This window comes from Piliocolobus tephrosceles, chromosome 6 (genome assembly GCF_002776525.5).
Source record: "Piliocolobus tephrosceles isolate RC106 chromosome 6, ASM277652v3, whole genome shotgun sequence".
NCBI classification, from domain to species: domain Eukaryota; kingdom Metazoa; phylum Chordata; class Mammalia; order Primates; family Cercopithecidae; genus Piliocolobus; species Piliocolobus tephrosceles.
The window spans coordinates 33,089,726-33,107,115 of NC_045439.1; the positions used below are offsets into that span (position 1 = coordinate 33,089,726).

At 42.5% G+C, this 17,390-nt stretch overlaps 1 protein-coding gene across 10 annotated transcripts in view; it reads left to right on the forward strand.

The window, feature by feature from the left end:
• NUMB (NUMB endocytic adaptor protein) overlaps positions 1-17,390 on the forward strand; it is a 198,596-nt gene that overhangs the window by 34,790 nt on the left and 146,416 nt on the right. For 8 of the 10 annotated variants that reach the window (XR_002724690.1, XM_023183267.1, XM_023183328.1 and 5 more), the window contains exon 2: positions 15,667-15,798. The exons of the other annotated variants lie outside the window; for them this stretch is intronic. The gene's annotated coding sequence lies outside the window, so the exon portion shown is untranslated. The remainder of the gene's footprint in view (positions 1-15,666; positions 15,799-17,390) is intronic. 10 annotated transcript variants of the gene reach the window in all.

Below are 17,390 nucleotides of genomic sequence, written 5' to 3' on the forward strand. Positions count from 1 at the left end.
AATTGATATTCCTTTAAGCTCTATTGCATATACTTTCTATTACCTACGAATCAAAGAAGTCAGTTTAACCTGTGTAGATGTCATAGAGACACCATAGAAGTTGGAATGGAGTGAATTTTAAGTCAGGAAAAAGGGATGTAACAATGTGTATGAGGGAGAAAATAAAGTGGTGCTTGGGGTAGAGATGTTGGCTTAGACAACCATAGTTCTGACTGAGATAAAGATCCTTTAGGGGAAAGAAGAACAAAAAGGAGGGATAAAATATTATAGGACAAACTTCCAGCCCCTGAGTTTAGGTTATGACTTATATATTTGCATATTGCAACTCCTAAAGCCCTCATTCTAGTCAGTTAAACTTGAACCGTGAATTCAGAAGCATATATTATTATTTTTTCTTTAGAAATCAGAACAGTTAAATTAGTTTTTCTTCTTGGTTTTGGGGTGTGAATTAGTGGAGAGATGAGTGTTGTAGACCATTGTCTACTACTCTTTTTTAGGAAAATCTGAGTATATCATTCTGCCCTTTAGAGACGTGCTCATGAAGATTATGCTTGTTGATAAATGATTCTACTTCCTTATTTCTTCTGCTGAAATAATAAGACATGCCACTTCCTTTTTTCTCTTACATCAAGCCCTGAGTATGCCTTTGTTTTTATTTTTGTCTTATATTGTAAACTACTGTGTACATATAGGTGTTTGGAACTGTGAGGATGTTTTATCAAGAAAGAAGCATGGCACTGAGAGGATTGATAGTGACTCCATTAGAAGCACTTTAGTTAAGGCAAGATTTTATAAAGTTCTTATTGGTTATACATTTGTCCCCAGATGGAAAGGTTTTTAAAAAGACTATGTTGGCCGGGCGCGGTGGCTCAAGCCTGTAATCCCAGCACTTTGGGAGGCCGAGACGGGCGGATCACGAGGTCAGGAGATCGAGACCATCCTGGCTAACACGGTGAAACCCCGTCTCTACTAAAAAATACAAAAAACTAGCCGGGCGAGGTGGCGGGCGCCTGTAGTCCCAGCTACTCGGGAGGCTGAGGCAGGAGAATGGCGTAAACCCGGGAGACGGAGCTTGCAGTGAGCTGAGATCTGGCCACTGCACTCCAGCCTGGGCGACAGAGCGAGACTCCGTCTCACAAAAAAATCATAAAATAAAAAGACTATGTTAATTCTTTGTCAGAATCAATGATGGGATTTGGAAATCTTTAATTAAGTAGAAGACATTAGGATTCTGACCCATAACCTTTCAGGTATTAGGAAGAAATTAAACACTGCTTGTCATAGTTGCTCCTAAAATTTTATGTCTTTCTTTTTAAATGTTTCTTCTTTTTTATTTTTCAATCTAGGACAAGACTGCCAATATTTAAAAATTTCTCATATTCAGAAATAACTGAGATTCTATATATAGAGAGAGAGATAGTAACTGTGGTTTTCGTAATTACTTTTAATGGCAAAAACCATGATTACTTTTGCACCAACCTACAGTACAAGTATTAATACAACCATCTGTCATATATCAAAATAGATCGAATTTTTTTTTTTTTTTGAGACAGGGTCTCACTCTGTCACCCATGCTGGAGTCCAGTGATGCAATCTCAGCTCACTGCAACCTCCACCTCCTGGGTTCAAGCAATTCTCTTGCCTCAGCCTCCCAAGTAGCTGGGATTACAGGCGTGCACCACCATGCCTGGCTAACTTTTTTTTTTTTGAGACAGAATCTTGCTGTGACGCCCAGGCTGGAGTGTGGTGGCGCCATCTCTGCTCACTGCCACCTCCGCCTCCTGGGTTCAAGCCATTCTCCTGCCTTAGCCTCCCAAGTAACTTGAATTACAGGTGTGTGCCACCATGCCTGGCTAATTTTTTTTTCTTTTTTTCTTTTTTGAGACAGAATCTTGCTCTGATGCTCAGGCTGGAGTGCAGTGGCGCGATTTTTGGCTCACTGCAACCTCCACCTCCTGGGTTCAAGCCATTCTCCTCCTTCAACCTCCCAAGAGCTAGGATTACAGGTGCCAGCCACCACACCTGGCTAATTTTTGTATTTTTTACTAGAGACGGGCTTTCGCCATGTTGGTGCCAGGCTGGTCTTGAACTCCTGACCTCAGGTGATCTACCTGCCTCAGCCTCCCAAAGTGCTGGAATTACAGGCGTGAGCCACTGTGCTCAGCCTGGTTTTTTTTTTTTTTTTTTTGGTAGAGACGGGTTTTCATCATGTTGACCAGGCTGGTCTCCAGCTCCTGACCTCAAGTGATCCACCCACCTTGACCTCTCAAAGTGCTGGGATTACAGGCGTGAGCCACTGTGCTGGGCCAGTCAAGAGTTTTTATACTGATCTTGTGCCATGAATACTCCTTTTTATCTGTATTGCCATACTGGATATTTGTAAAGCAGTTTAGTTTGGTGGAAGGAACACAGGATTTGAAATCAGAGGTCAGAGGGCTTGAAATCTTGTCTCTGTCACTTACTAGCTTTGTGACCAACCTTTTTGAGATTGTTCACCTTATAAGTAATATGAAAAGAATAATGACATCTGTCTTATGATATCTGTCAGCTATAAGGATTAAATTTAAACAAAAACACTTTGTGTAAACTATAACATCCTCTGGGAGTGTAACGATTTTTTGTTGTTGTTGTTGTGAGACAGGATCTGTTCCTCCTGATATGGTTTGGTTGTTTATCCCTTCCACATCTCATGTTGAAATGTGATTCCCAGTGTTGGAGGTGGGGCCAGGGAGTGATTGAATCATGGGAGCAGATCCCTCATGAATGATTTACCATTATCTCCTTGGTGATAAATGAGTCTTGCTCAGTGAGTTTACATGACATGTGGTTGTTTGAAAGAGTGTGGCACCTCCCCACCTGCTTTCCCCTGCTCTCACCATGTGATGTGCTTGCTCCCACTTAGCCTTCCACTGTGATTGTTAGCTTCCTGAGGCCCTCACTAGAAGCCAAGCAAATGTTGGTGCCATGCTTGTATATCCTGCAGTACTGTGAGCCAGTTTTGGTTAGGCTTTTTATCCTATTTAACTCATGGTATCATGCAAACAAGGGCATTCTGGGGACCATATTGAGATCTATCCTTGCTTGAAGGCTATGGTTCTTCACAAGGATAGTACTGCTACTATGATGTGTTTGGATCTTTGGGGATGCACTTTTGCTTGCCACAATGATTAGAGGAGGATGAGTTCAGTTTTGACATTCAATGAACATGAGCCAGGAATGCCAGACATCCCACAAGGTATGAGACAGTTCTGCATGACTATTTCCCCAAACCTTCTTGTAAATGAAAAACATGTTTATGCTTATCTCTTTTTTGTTGGACAGTCTCACCCTATCATCTAGGCTGGAGCGTAGTGGTACAATCTCAGCTCACTGCAACCTCCACCTCCCAGGTTCAAGCGATTCTCCTGCCTCAGCCTCCCGAGTAGCTGGGATTGATTACAGTCACCTGTCACCATACCCAGCTAATTTTTTTATTTTTAGTAGAGTTGGGATTTCACCATGTTGGTGAGGCTGGCCCTCAAACTCCTGACCTCAAATGATCCACCCACCTCGGCCTCCCAAAGTGTTGGGATTACAGGCGTGAGCCGCTGCACCCGGCCTATACTTAGGTTATATTAATTCTGTTTTACATTTAGACACAAAGGGTTTTTTATTTTTATTTATTTATTTTTTTGAGACGGAGTCTCGCTCTGTCGCCCAGGCTGGAGTGCAGTGGCGTGATCTCGGCTTACTGCAAGCTCCGCCTCCTGGGTTCACACCATTCTCCTGCCTCAGCCTCCCGAGGAGCTGGAACTACAGGCGCCCACCACCATGCCCAGCTAATTTTCTGTATTTTTAGTAGAGATGGGGTTTCACCGTGTTAGCCAGGATAGTCTCGATCTCCTGACCTCATGATCCGCCTGCCTCTGCCTCCCAAAGTGCTGGGATTACAGGCATGAGCCACTGCACCCGGCCCAGAGGGTTTTTTCAAACATAGTTTTAAAAGACACTGAATTTTCCAGGAATGTAGTAACTACTGAGTATTAACCTGGGGCAAATTGTACTTTGTTTTGTTCCGAGCTTTGCCAAGAGTTGTTCACTGTTTTGGAAAATCCTATTACCAATGGCATTGCCCCTTATGGCATTTGATTTCCCTATTCAACTTATTTGTCTCAATCTGCATTTGTAGCTGTCACATTCATGGTGATTCTGTGTATAGGTGCAAGTGTCTAGTTCCGTAATAATGTGAATTTTAGGATGGTTGTACCTGAGCATTTGCATATTAAAATATTTTATTAAAAATTACTTTTCTAGCCAGGCACAGTGGCTCATGCTTGTAATTTCAGCAGTTTGGGAGGCTGAGGCAGGTGGATCACCTGAGGTCAGGAGTTCAAGACCAGCCTGGGCAACATGGTGAAACCCCGACTCTACTAAAAGCACAAAAAATAGCTCGGCGCAGTGGTGCTTGCCTGTAATTCCAGCTGCTTGGGAGGCTGAGGCAGGAGAATCGCTTGAGTCTGGGAGGTGGAGGTTGCAGTGAGCTGAGATTGCGCCATTGCACTCCAGCCTGGGTGACAGAGCGAGACCCCATCTCAAAAAAAAAACAAACAAATTTACTTCCCTTTTTTTCTCTTATATTACTTTAGGCAGTATATTAATTTTCAAAAACTGAGAACAGATAGGTTACCTGTTTACAGTTTATTTCAGATTTATGCACTGTTGTGCATTTCTTAGATATTCGTATTAATTTTATGACTGTGCAACAGTTTGTCTTTTTTCCTAAAGATGGATTGTTTTACCCTATTTTGTTGCTCTTACAAAAATATTCTTGCTTGTGTCTTTAGGTTCACAAGTATTAATACAAAAGTTTCTCTACAATAATGAATTTTATTTTATTGTATTTTTTCTTGAGACAGGGTCTGGCTCTGTTGCTCGGGCTGGAGTGCAGCCATATTCATGGTGATTCTGTGTATAGGTGCAAGTGTCTATTTCCATAATAATATGGTGCGATCTCAGCTCACTACAACCTCTACCTTCCGGATTCAAGCAATTCTCGTGCCTCAGCCTCCCAAGTAGCCAGGATTACAGATGTGTGCCGTGACACCCGGCTTTTGTATATTTCGTAGAGACAAGGTTTTGCCATGTCAATCAAGCTAGTCTCAAACTTCTGGACTCAAGCAATCTGCCTGCGTTGGCCTCCTAAAGTGCTGGGATTACAGGTGTGTGCCTGGCCTAACAATGAATTTTTAAAACATTTTTGGTGGTAATTTCCCCACCTACACACACCTATACACACATGCACACAGACAGTTGAAAGAAAAATGTGAATCAATAGTCACCCTTATACATGTGATACACTCATCTTTTCCAATGTGTTTTTCTCTAAGTGCTGATTGTGACAAATAAATGATTTCCCAGTTCATTTTCACAGTTGAAGATAGCTGTCTTGGTTTCCTCTGGAGAGTGAGCCCATTGACCTGGCTTTCCTTTGCTTATAGATTATGTCAGACGACAGCATGTCTTGCGGTGAGTGCCTGGCTAAGCAGGAACACTGCTCTCATACCTGGGAACATCTGGGTCTTGAGTGCAATAAGGTTTCAATTACGACTGGGCACCATGGCTTACACCTGTAATGCCAGCACTTTGGGAAGCCAAGGCGGGTGGATCACCTGAGGTCAGGAAGACCAGCCTGGCCAAGATGGCAAAACCCCATCTCTACTAAAAGTACAAAAATTAACTGGGCATGGTGGCATGTGCCTGTAGTCCCAGCTACTTGGGAGGCTGAGGTTGGAGAATCATTCGAACCCGGGAGGCAGAGGTTGCAATAAGCCGAGATAGCACTACTGCACTCCAGGCTGGCTGACAGAGCAAGACTCTGTCTCAAAAAGAAAAAAAAAAAAAATTTCAGCTAGGACTAAGTTTGGATTCATCCCTTAAGCACTCCCATTCCTTGATGGAGTGAATTCTGTACGTGTGCCTTAACTACATATTTTGGGTTATGCCAGAGTTATACCATTCTCTGAGGATGTTAAGGGGCAGAATGGGATTAGGTGGGACTTTCTATTCTTGGGTGGGACTTTCTGTTTACTTTGATGTCAGACTTAGCTCCCCCTTTTACTTGTTTTGACCATAAACTGCATATTCATTAAGGCTCAAATTTTGATAGTTTATTCTTCAGTTTTCTGGGGACTTTCTAATGTGAGTATTCAGTTATATCTCTTGAGGTTTTCATTCCTCTTCCTCCTTCTACTAGTTTGAAATGAAGATAATTTACGTAGGAATTTATTTGACTTTGTTTTTCTTTTTTTAATAAACCTGACCTTATGAACATATTTAACTTTAATCTTATGTCATTGAAAATTTAGGCAAAGAAGCTCCAAGTTTTAACTTTGATTCAGGGTTTAATTATTAGATTATGGATACAAATTGTAACTTTCGTAATTATGCTTTGAACTTCAAGGGCAAATCTTTCATCCTATTCTTGATGACTTGTATAGGGATACTGAATAATGAGAAAGCAAAGGAAGAGGAGTCGCCATAGGGACTCAAGAATAATAAACACAGTGTTCATTCTAGTCTAGAAGTTGTGATATGGTTTGCTTTGCTTTTTTTTTTTTTTCCTGTTTGTGGTAAAATATACATAAAAGTTACTTTTTCTTTTTGTTTTTGAGATAGAGTTTTGCTCTTATTGTGCAGGCTGGAGTGCAATGGCACGATCTCGGCTCACTGCAACCTCCGCCTCCCGGGTTCAAACGATTCTCCTGCCTCAGTCTCCTGAATAACTGGGATTACAGGCATGTGCTACTATGCCTGGCTAATTTTGTTTTTTTAGTAGAGAGGCAGTTTCTCCATGTTGGTCAGGCTGGTCTCGAACTCCCAACCTCAGGTGATCTGCCTGCCTCTACCTCCCAAAGTGCTGGGATTACAGGCGTGAGCCACCATGCCCAGCCAAAGTTACTGTTTTATCTGTTTTTAAATGTACATTTCAGTGGCATTCAGTATATTTACATTATTGTGCAACCATCACCACTGTACATCCCAGAACTTTTCTGTTTTACAAACTGAAACTCTGTGCCCATTAAACAACAATTTCCTATACCCCACTCCTCTCCACAAAATCTCCATTCTCCTTTTGTCTCTATGATTTTGACTACTCTGGTTATCTCATATACATGGAATCATACAATATTTGTTTATTTTTTGTGTCTGACTTATTTCACTTAGCACAATTTTCAGGGTTCATCTTTGTGGCAGCAAGTGTCAGCATTTCATTATTTTTAAAGGCTGAATATTCTATTGTATGTATAGACTACTTTTTTTTTTTTTTTTTGAGACAGAGTCTTGCTCTGTCACCCAGGCTGGAGTGCAGTGGCACAATCTCAGCTCTCTGCAACCTACGCCTCCTGGTTTCAAGCGATTCTCCTGCCTCAGCCTCCTGAGTAGCTGGGATTACAGGCGCCCACCACCACGCCCGGCTAATTTTTGTATTTTTAGTAGAGACAGGGTTTCACCATGTTGGTCAGGCTGGTCTTGAACTCCTGACCTCGTGATCCACCTGCCTCGTCCTCCCAAAGTGCTGGGATTACAGGTGTGAGCCACCGCCCACGGCCCAGACTACATTTTGTTTAGCCAGTCATCCATCAGTGGATACTTGTTTCCATCTTTTGGCTACTGTGAATAATGTTGCCTTGAATATTGGTGTACAAATACCTGTTTGAGTCTCTGCTTTCAGTTCTTTTGGGTATATACCCAGAAGTGGAATTGCTAGAATATATGGTGATTCTATGTTTAATTTGAGTCACTATCATATGCTTTACTTTTTTTTTTTTAACATTATAGATGTATTTTTAATCAATATGTCCTTTTTTTTTTTTTTTTTTTTTTTTTTGAGAGAGGGTCTCACTTTATCACCCAGGCTGTAGTGCAGTGGCTCGACCTTGGCTCACTGTGAAACGGGAGAGTTTCCTGACCCCCTTGTGGGACTTGTGATAGGGATGTGGCTCAGCTGCCTCCCGCTCAAACCCCTTATGGGAGGGGGAGCATGCAGACGGGCAGGTGCAGGAGCCAGGGAGAGTGCTTTTGGGTTCCAGCCCCATGGTAGCGCCTAGGGGTGTGTTACAGTTAATGCTTTTTTAGCAGTTGCCATCTACAGATGGCTAAGTGTTAAACCAACTCAGTAGAGAGTCAGAGTGAAGCCTTTTACAGTCTGCCCTCTTGTTACCTTAGTCCTTATCTGGCATTCAGGAAGGATAAGGTCACACACAGACTTGATGGTGGTGAATGCAGGGGTTTTACTGAGTGGTGGAAGTGGCTCTCAGCAGGATGAAGGGGAGCTGGAAAGGGGATGCAGTGGGAAGATGATCTTCATCTGGAATTCAGCCATCCCATCCATGACTGATCTCCTCTCCAACCATCCTCAGCCAAATTCCTCTCAATGTTTAGATGCTCCTTCTCTTCTCCTCTGCCATGCCATTCTGCTGCTCTTCTATTCTTCTGCTTTTGGAGCCTGGGGGTTGGGGTTTCTATGGGTATAGGATAAGGGGACGTGGTGGGCCGAAAGGCAACATTTAGGCACAAAAACAGGAATGCTTGAGGGTGGGGCCTTTGCTGGAGAACCACCTTCTTCTACCCTGTATTTCCCTTCCTCCTTGTCCGTATCAACTATAACCTCTGCCTCCCAGGTTCAAGTGATTCTCATGCCTCAGCCCTGCAAGTAGCTGGGATTTACAGGCATGTGCCACCACACCTGGCTAATATATATTTTTTTCTTTTTTTCTGAGACGGAGTCTCGCTCTGTCGCCCAGGCTGGAGTGCAGTGGTGCTATCTGGGCTCACTGCAAGCTCCGCCTCTTGGGTTCACGCCATTCTCCTGCCTCAGCCTCCCGAGTAGCTGGGACTACAGGCGCCCGCCACCTTGCCCGGCTAGTTTTTTGTATTTTTTTTTAGTAGAGGGTTTCACCATGTTAGCCAGGATGGTCTCGATCTCCTGACCGCGTGATGCGCCCGTTTCGGCCTCCCAAAGTGCTGGGATTACAGGCTTGAGCCACCACGCCTGGCCTAATTTTTGTATTTTTAGTAGATATGGGGTTTTGCCACATTGGCCAAGCTGGTCTCATGCTCCTGGCCTCGTGTGATCCTCCCTCCTTGGCCTCCCAAAGTGACAGGATTGCAGTATGAGCCACTGCCCCCAGCGTCTACATACATATTTGCACACTCATTTATTTTGGATAAATTTTCTAGAAGTGGAACTGTTGAGTCAAAGGATGGGCATAATTTTGAAATGTGATTATTTTCTAAGAGCTTTTATACTGATATGCCATTGTTGGATAAAGCCCTGAGAGTAGTGACTAGGAGTGCCCCCCAACAACCTGTAAACTTATTCTAACTGGCGTAGTGATACTAGTAAAAAAAAAAAAAAAAGTAAGAGTATGTCCTGTGGTTTTTCCAACTAACGTAGTTTTTTCCCTTAAGCATATTTTGTATGGAGAATGTGTCAAATTTTGTTGTTTTGCAGGTCTCAATAAAGCTTGTATGTTGTGCTTAAGTTGCTTTTCTCTGATCTGTTCCTCTAGTGGCAGATACCTGGAATGTAAACAATCTGGGTGTTCATTTATCTTCATGGAATTAACAAAAGACTTTTAATCTAGGAAGTGGCGTAAAATGTCACAGTGGGTATTTAACATTTATCTATAGGGAAAAATTTGGCAAACCAAATCTTTGAACCAGCAGCTTTTAATTGAGTTCTATGAATTCACAGTGCCAGCGTTTCCAATTGTTTTTAGAAATCTAGATTTTTTTTTCTTTCTTTTGTGGTACTATTTTAGAAATAATCTGTTTTCATATTTCCTCTTTATTGTAAAACATAGCCTGCTCTAATTCTAAAGTATTGCGTCATTACTACTAACATCCATTTATCATGGCTTCTTGACTAGTATCGCTGGAATATTGGTTTTCTTGAAAATAGTTACAAGAGGCCGGACATGGTGGCTCACGCCTGTAATCCCAACACCTTAGGAGGCTTAGGTAGGCAGATCACTTGAGGCTGGGAGTTCGAGACCAGCCTGGCCAACGTGGTGAAACCCCGTCTCTACTAAAAATACAAAAATTAGCTGAGCGTGGTGACGCGTGCCTGTAGTCCCAGCTGCTTGGAAGGCTGAGGCAGGAGAATTGCTTGAAGCCGGGAGGCAGAGGTTGCAGTGAGCCAAGACCATCTCAAAAAAAAAAAAAAAGAAAGTTGCAAGACAGTAAGGAGAAATAGTTTATTGTGCTGGTATGGAGGCAGAAAGATGTGGAGTGTAATCATAGAAAACTGTGAAATGTTACTTTAGTTATTTTGACTATATCATTGTTCGTTTTGGTCAAATAACATGTAAGGTATTTTCACTAGTAACAATGTTGTTTTTTTCATATCCGAAAAGCCTTTACAAGACCTATTGTTATTTCTCTGTGTTTTGTTGGTATTTAGCTCTCCTTTTAACACAGTTGTTAAAACTGAAAGCAGAACATGAGAAGCGCTACAGTCTGTTAAAGAATCAGGCCAATGACGAAATGAAGTGAAACACATTGTTGGCTAAAAATAGCATTTTGCAAATTACATCTGAAATTGTTTTGTTAGAACATCTATTGGTAATGAAATTCAGCTGTTCTTATTCTGTGTTTTGTGTGTATTTTTAAAACATCATTGTCAGCCGGGCGCGGTGGCTCACACCTGTAATCCCAGCACTTTGGGAGGCCGAGGCGGGTGGATCACGAGGTCAGGAGATCGAGACCATCCTGGCTAACATGGTGAAACCCCGTCTCTACTAAAAATACAAAACAATTAGGTGGGCTTCGTGGTGGGCGCCTGTAGTTCCAGCTACTTAGGAGGCTGAGGCAGGAGAAAGGCGTGAATCTGGGAGGTGGAGCTTGCAGTGAGCCGAGATTGCGCCACTGCACTCCAGCCTGGGCGACAGAGAGAGACTCCGTCTCAAAAAATAAAAAAAAAAAATCGTTATCTGGGGGCCAGGCACTATGGTTCATGCCTGTAATCCCAGCAAATTGGGAGGCCTAGAAGGGCAGATTGCTTTGAGCTCAGGAGTTCAAGACTAGCTTGGGCATCATGGTGAAACCCCATCTCTATGAAAAATTAGCCGGGTGTTGGTGGCTTGCACCTGTAGTCCCAGCTACTCAGGTGGCCGATGCTGGAGAATTGCTTGAGCCAGGAAGCGGAGGTTGCAGTGAGCCATGATCACACCCCTGCATTCCAGCCAGAGGGACAGAGTGAGACCCTGCTCAAAACAAACACCCCTGCAACATTATCTGAAAGTAGATGGCCATGCAAAATGAGTTTCTCTTGGTTTTTAACTAATTTTTCCTTTAAGACTATATAATATAAACCTTTCCTATATTCTCTGAAAACTTAAGGCTGTAATACTTGGAATTAAGAGTAAATGAAGGCCGGGTGTGGTGGCTCACACCTGTAATACCAGCACTTTGGGAGGCTGAGATGGGCAATCACTTGAGGTCAGGAGTTCGAGACCAGCCTAGCCAACATGGTGAAACCCTGTCTCTACTAAAAATACAAAAAAATTAGCCGAGTGTAGTGGTGTGTGCCTGTAGTCCCAGCTATTCAGGAGGCTGAGGCATGAGAATCCCTTGAACCCGGGTGATGGAGGTTGCAGTGAGCTGAGATTGTGCCACTACACTCCAGCCTGGGTGACCGAGTGAGACTGTATCAAAAAAAAAAAAAAAAAAAGAAAAGAAAAGAAAACATTGAGATAATTAAATTTAAAACAGTAAAATTCAGGTGTGACTACTTAATGTTATACTGCATTGGTTTGTGGGCTTTTGAAGGCAGGAACTGTATCATATCTTTGTGTTTAGCATATACGATAAAATAGTTGTTTTGTTTGTTTTTGTTTTGTTTTGTATGTTTTGACTCAAGAGTCTTGCTCTGTCATCTAGGCTGGAGTGTGGAGTGCAGTGGCACAGTCTGGGCAGTGGCACAATCTCAGCTCACTGCAACCTCTGCCCCCTGTGTTCAAGCGATTCTTGTGCCACAGCCTCCCGAGTAGCTGGGACTACAGATGCGCACCACCAGGCCCAGCTAATTTTTGTATTTTTGGTAGAGACGAGATCTTACCATGGTGGCCAGGCTGGTCTTGAACTCCTGACCTCAGGTGATCCACCCATCTCGGCCTCCCAAAGTGCTGAGATTACAAGTGTGAGCCACCATGCCTGGCCTTATTTTTTAGAAAAAAAATCAAATCATTAGAAGCAAATATTCCCAGTTGTGGTAAAATCTGATTTTTTTTTTTTTTTTTTTTGAGATGGAGTCTTGCTCTGTCACCCCGGCTGGAGTGCAGTGGCCGGATCTCAGCTCACTGCAAGCTCCGCCTCCTGGGTTTATGCCATTCTCCTGCCTCAGCCTCCGGAGTAGCTGGGACTACAGGCGCCCGCCACCTCGCCCGGCTAGTTTTTTGTATTTTTAGTAGAGACGGGGTTTCGCTGTGTTAGCCAGGATGGTCTCGATCTCCTGACCTCGTGATCTGCCCGTCTCGGCCTCCCAAAGTGCTGGGATTACAGGCATGTGCCACCACGCCTGGTTAATTTTGTATTTTTAGTAGAGACAGGGTTTCTCTATGTTGGTCAGGCTGGTCTTGAACTCCCGACCTCAGGTGATCCACCTGATCAGCCTCCCAAAGTGCTGGGATTACAAGTGTGAGCTACGGTGCCCAGCCAGGACCCCTCATCTCTTAAAAAAAAAAGTCAGGGCCGGGCGCGGTGGCTCAAGCCTGTAATCCCAGCACTTTGGGAGGCCGAGACAGGCGGATCACGAGGTCAGGAGATCGAGACCATCCTGGCTAACACGGTGAAACCCCGTCTCTACTAAAAATACAAAAAACTAGCCGGGCAAGGTGGCGGGCGCCTGTAGTCCCAGCTACTCCGGAGGCTGAGGCAGGAGAATGGCGTAAACCCGGGAGGCGGAGCTTGCAGTGAGCTGAGATCTGGCCACTGCACTCCAGCTCGGGCGACAGAGCAAGACTCCGTCTCAAAAAAAAAAAAAAAAAGAAAAAAGAAAAAAAAAAAAAAGTCAATTTCATGAGAGTTGTTCAGGATTAAATGGGATAATCCATAGGAGGTGCTTAGAAGAGCTTTTGGCAAATAATCAGTCCCCATTAAATGTTAGCTGCCCAGCTGGGCGTGGTGGTGCATGCCTATAAACAGCAGTTTGAGAGGCCAAGCGGGGAGGATTGCTTAAGCCCAGGAGTTTGAGACCAGCATGTGTGAGACTGTCTTTACAGAAACATTTTTTAAAAATTAGCTGGGCATGGTGGCATGCACCTGTAGTCCTAGCTTCTTGGGAGGCTGAGGTGGGAGGATCATTGAGCCCAGGAGTTTGAGACTGCAGTGAGGCATGATTGTGCCTCATTTGAGTTTGAGTTTGAGACTGCAGTGAGGCGTGATTGTGCAGTGAGGCACCATTGCACTATAGCCTGGGCAACATATCAAGATCCTGTCTCTAAAAAAAAAAAAAAGTTAACTGCTTCTTGTCTTCTTATTCAGAAATAGCACTATTGCCTTGTCTGGTGAATTTATTTTGCTTTTAAAATATGCATGTATGTTCAGATTGCAATATGATAGATGTGGGCACAAAATACACATTTAAAATTAGTTTTGGGGCCGGGTGCAGTGGCTCATGCCTGTAATCCCAGTACTTTGGGAGGCCGAGGTGGGCAGATCATCTAAGGTAGGGAGTTCAAGACGAGCCTGACCAACATGGAGAAACCCCGTCTCTACTAAAAATACAAAAAAATTAGCTGGGCATGGTGGCACATGCCTGTAATCCCAGCTACTCGGGAGGCTGAGGCAGGAGAATCGCTTGAACTTGGGAGGCGGAGGTTGCGGTGAGCCAAGATCGTGCCATTGCACTCCAGCCTGGGCAACAAGAGTGAAATTCCATCTCAAAATAAATAAATAAATAAGTAAAATTGGTTTTGGATAAAAGTTCTAAGAATTTTTACTTTTTGCTACTGTAACTTTAATTTCTGTAAAAATAGATTAGCCATTTACCAATTTATTCAATCAGTTTTTCTAATAAACTGTTTACTGATACCTGCTATTTATTAGGCATTGTACTAGATGCTAGGAATATAAAGTGGTGCAAACTTGGTTATAACCTTCAGCTGCTTAGAAGCTAGTGAAGAAAAGCACCACTGAGTTTTACAGTGTTTTAAACAAATACATATTTACAGTTTTGTAAATAACTCTTTTTGCACCGTGTCATTATTAAATGATTTTTTTTTTTTTTGTCTCCTGGAAGGCGTGTGAGCTGAACATTTTCACCTTTTGTAATGGCCTCTTATAGCATCTTATCTGTGTACCACAACTCTGTGGTATCTGTAATCATTATTGTTTTGCAAATAAACTGAGGTTTAAAGAGGTTATAATTAACTCATCCTACAACTACAAAACTCACTTTAAAAGCTTATTAAGTTGTAAAATTCATTCATTCAGCCTGGGCAACATAGTGAGACCTCATCTGTACCTACCCCCACCCCCATCCTCTACCTCCCCCCAAAAATTAGCCGGTCATGGTGGCACATGCCTGTAGTCCCAGCTACTCAGGAGGGAGAGGTGAGAGGATCTCTTGAGCCTGGCAGGTTGAGGCTGCAGTGAGCCGAGATCACGCCAGTGCACTTCAGGCCAGCAGACAGAGCGAGACCCAGTCTCCAAAATACAAAACAAAATCCATTCTATCATTCTTCCTCCCATGAATTATAAGATTCATGACCTATATTAGAAGACTTAACCCATTTCTATTATATTTGAGATATATGTATCTATTTCCCTATTAAAATTGGGAGCTTTTCAGAGGAGGAACTAATCTTAGGTTTTGGGTAGCCCAGCAACAAGTAGACTACCTGTTACATATTGGATACCTAATAAATATTAGTTGAATAGTGAGTATGTAGGATGTCAGAAGTATAAGGAATTTTAGAGTTCACGTAAATCTTACAGACACTAGAATGTCTAAAAAGAATTTATAGATTGCTCACACAGAATTACAGCTCTTTATTTTGACTATAGAGAACTTTAACAACTGCTACCATCTACTGCTAGTTTCACATAATCTCATAAAAGAAGCCATTTTAACACCAAAAATGTAGGAAGGACAGTCTCATAGTAAGCATAATTGGTAACTTTATAGTTTTTAGTCATGGCTAGCATCTGTTCAAGAGTTAGATTTGAACAACCACTATTTAATTCAACCCTCCCCTTTTAGACATGATAAAATCGAGCCCATAGAGACGTATCAAAGTTCTTACAGCAAGGGAGAATGATCACTGAGTTTGTAACCCAGGTCTTCTGACTCCTAGCTCAAAATTTTGATCTGGTTCCCTCAGTCTTCATCACATGATCAGACTTATGCATAGAGAATTTGTTACTTAACTGAGATCATATAGCTCTTAAGAATGTAAGGCTGGAACTTGAACGCATATTATCCACCTCAGTTTTTAAAATTGTTATTATTTTTGCCCTGTTACAAGAATTGCACAGGCCAACTCTATTTTTAGTGAAACCTGTGCATTCACTTCCATGCATCCTAACCAACTCCATCAGTCCTTACTCAACTATAGAAGTGAAATTTTAAGTGATTGAAAGGAGGTATGTATATTTAAGATTTTCTTTCCTTGAAAATTTCAGATTTGAGGCTTAAGCAACTTCTTCTGGGGAAAAGTGCCAGTGCAGCTGCTGTTACAACTCAAGGTCTTGGTCTATATCCATAGGTTGGAATATTGGTGGGCCAGCAATCCTCAGACACCTCACTTAGGACAGGTAAGTGAAAGAGATATTTAAGGATAAGCAAAGTGGATTGAAGGCTAACAGTCTTTCTTCCTGTTTGTAGTTAGATGCAAACATTTTATTGCCTTTACAAATATAACCCTTTGTCCTGATAAAACCACTTAGAATCTTAGGTGGGTAGGGCAAAACATTTTCTTAATTGTAAGATGTGTGTCAAAATGTTTTATAATGGTAAAACTTAGAATAATTAAAATTGTTTTTCTTTTTGTCTGTTTTCCGGATTGTATTTATGAGCTTGTGTTGCAGTTATCTATTGCTGTGTAACAAAGTACCTCAAACTTAGTGGCTTAAAACAACGGTCATTTATTTTGTTCATGTATTTGCAATTTGAGCAAGGCTTGATTGGTAGGGATACTTGTCTCTGTTAACATACAGCATGAGGTGAGATGGCTAGAAGGGTTGGAGTGGCTCAGTGGCTAGGAACCGGAATCATTTGAAGGCAGGCTTGCTCACTCACATATCTGGTGGTTAATGCTGGCTGTTGGCTGGGACCTCAGCCTGGGCTGTTGGCAAGAACACCTTCATGTGACCTCTCCTTGTGGCTGCTTGGCTTCTTCACAGCATAGTACCTGGATTCCAAGAGAGAGAGCATCCCAAGAGAGGAAGGCAAAGGTGCATGGCATATTTGACTTGATTTTGGAAGTCACATAGTGTTACTTTGCTCTGTCCTACCAGTTGATGTAGTTTTAAAGGTCCTCCCAGGTTTCAAGGAAGCTGTGGACATAGACCCCACCACTTGAAAGATCAACATCACATTGTAAGAAGAGCATATGGGATGGAATCTAATGTTGTAGGCATCTTTGGAAAATATTTGCCATGATTTGTATTACTTTTAAGATAATATAGATAACATGAAATATATTAAAAAGAGGAATATTTGCAGGATATTATAGTGTATGAGTTCAATAAGAATTTGATGTGTTCTTGTGTAGTAGACTGATATTGAAAATAAGATATCTAAACAGAAAAAAAGTGAAATAGATTTGGAATTTTCTTTCCTTTCTTTTCTTCCTTTTCTTCTTTTTCTTCCTTTTCTTTCTTTCTTCTTTCTTTCCTCTTTCTTTCCCTTCCTTCCTTCCTTCCTTCCTTCCTTCCTTTCCTCCTTCCTTTCCTTTCCTTCCTTTCTCTTCCTCCCTGCCTCCCTCCCTCTTCTTTCGTTTTGCTCTTATTGCCCAGGCTGGAATGCAATGGCATAATCTCAGCTCACTGCAACCTCTGCCTCCTGGGTTGAAGTGATTCTCCTGCTTCAGCCTCCCAAGTAGCTGGGATTGTAGGCATGTGCCACCACGCCTGGCTAATTTTGTATTTTTAGTAGAGACGGGGTTTCACCATGCTGGTCAGGCTGGTCTTGAACTCCTGACCTCAGGTGATCCACCCTCCCCGGCCTCCCAGAGTGCTGTGATTACAGGCATGAGCCACTGCATCTGGCCTGGAATTTTCTTTTGTGTCAACAAAACAGTATACTGCTACAATCAGAAGTAGAGACAAAAGTTTATAAACAAGATGGAAAATAAGATTTGTAGTTTGGGGTTGTGTTGTTGTTGTTTTAAGAACATGTTAGTTCA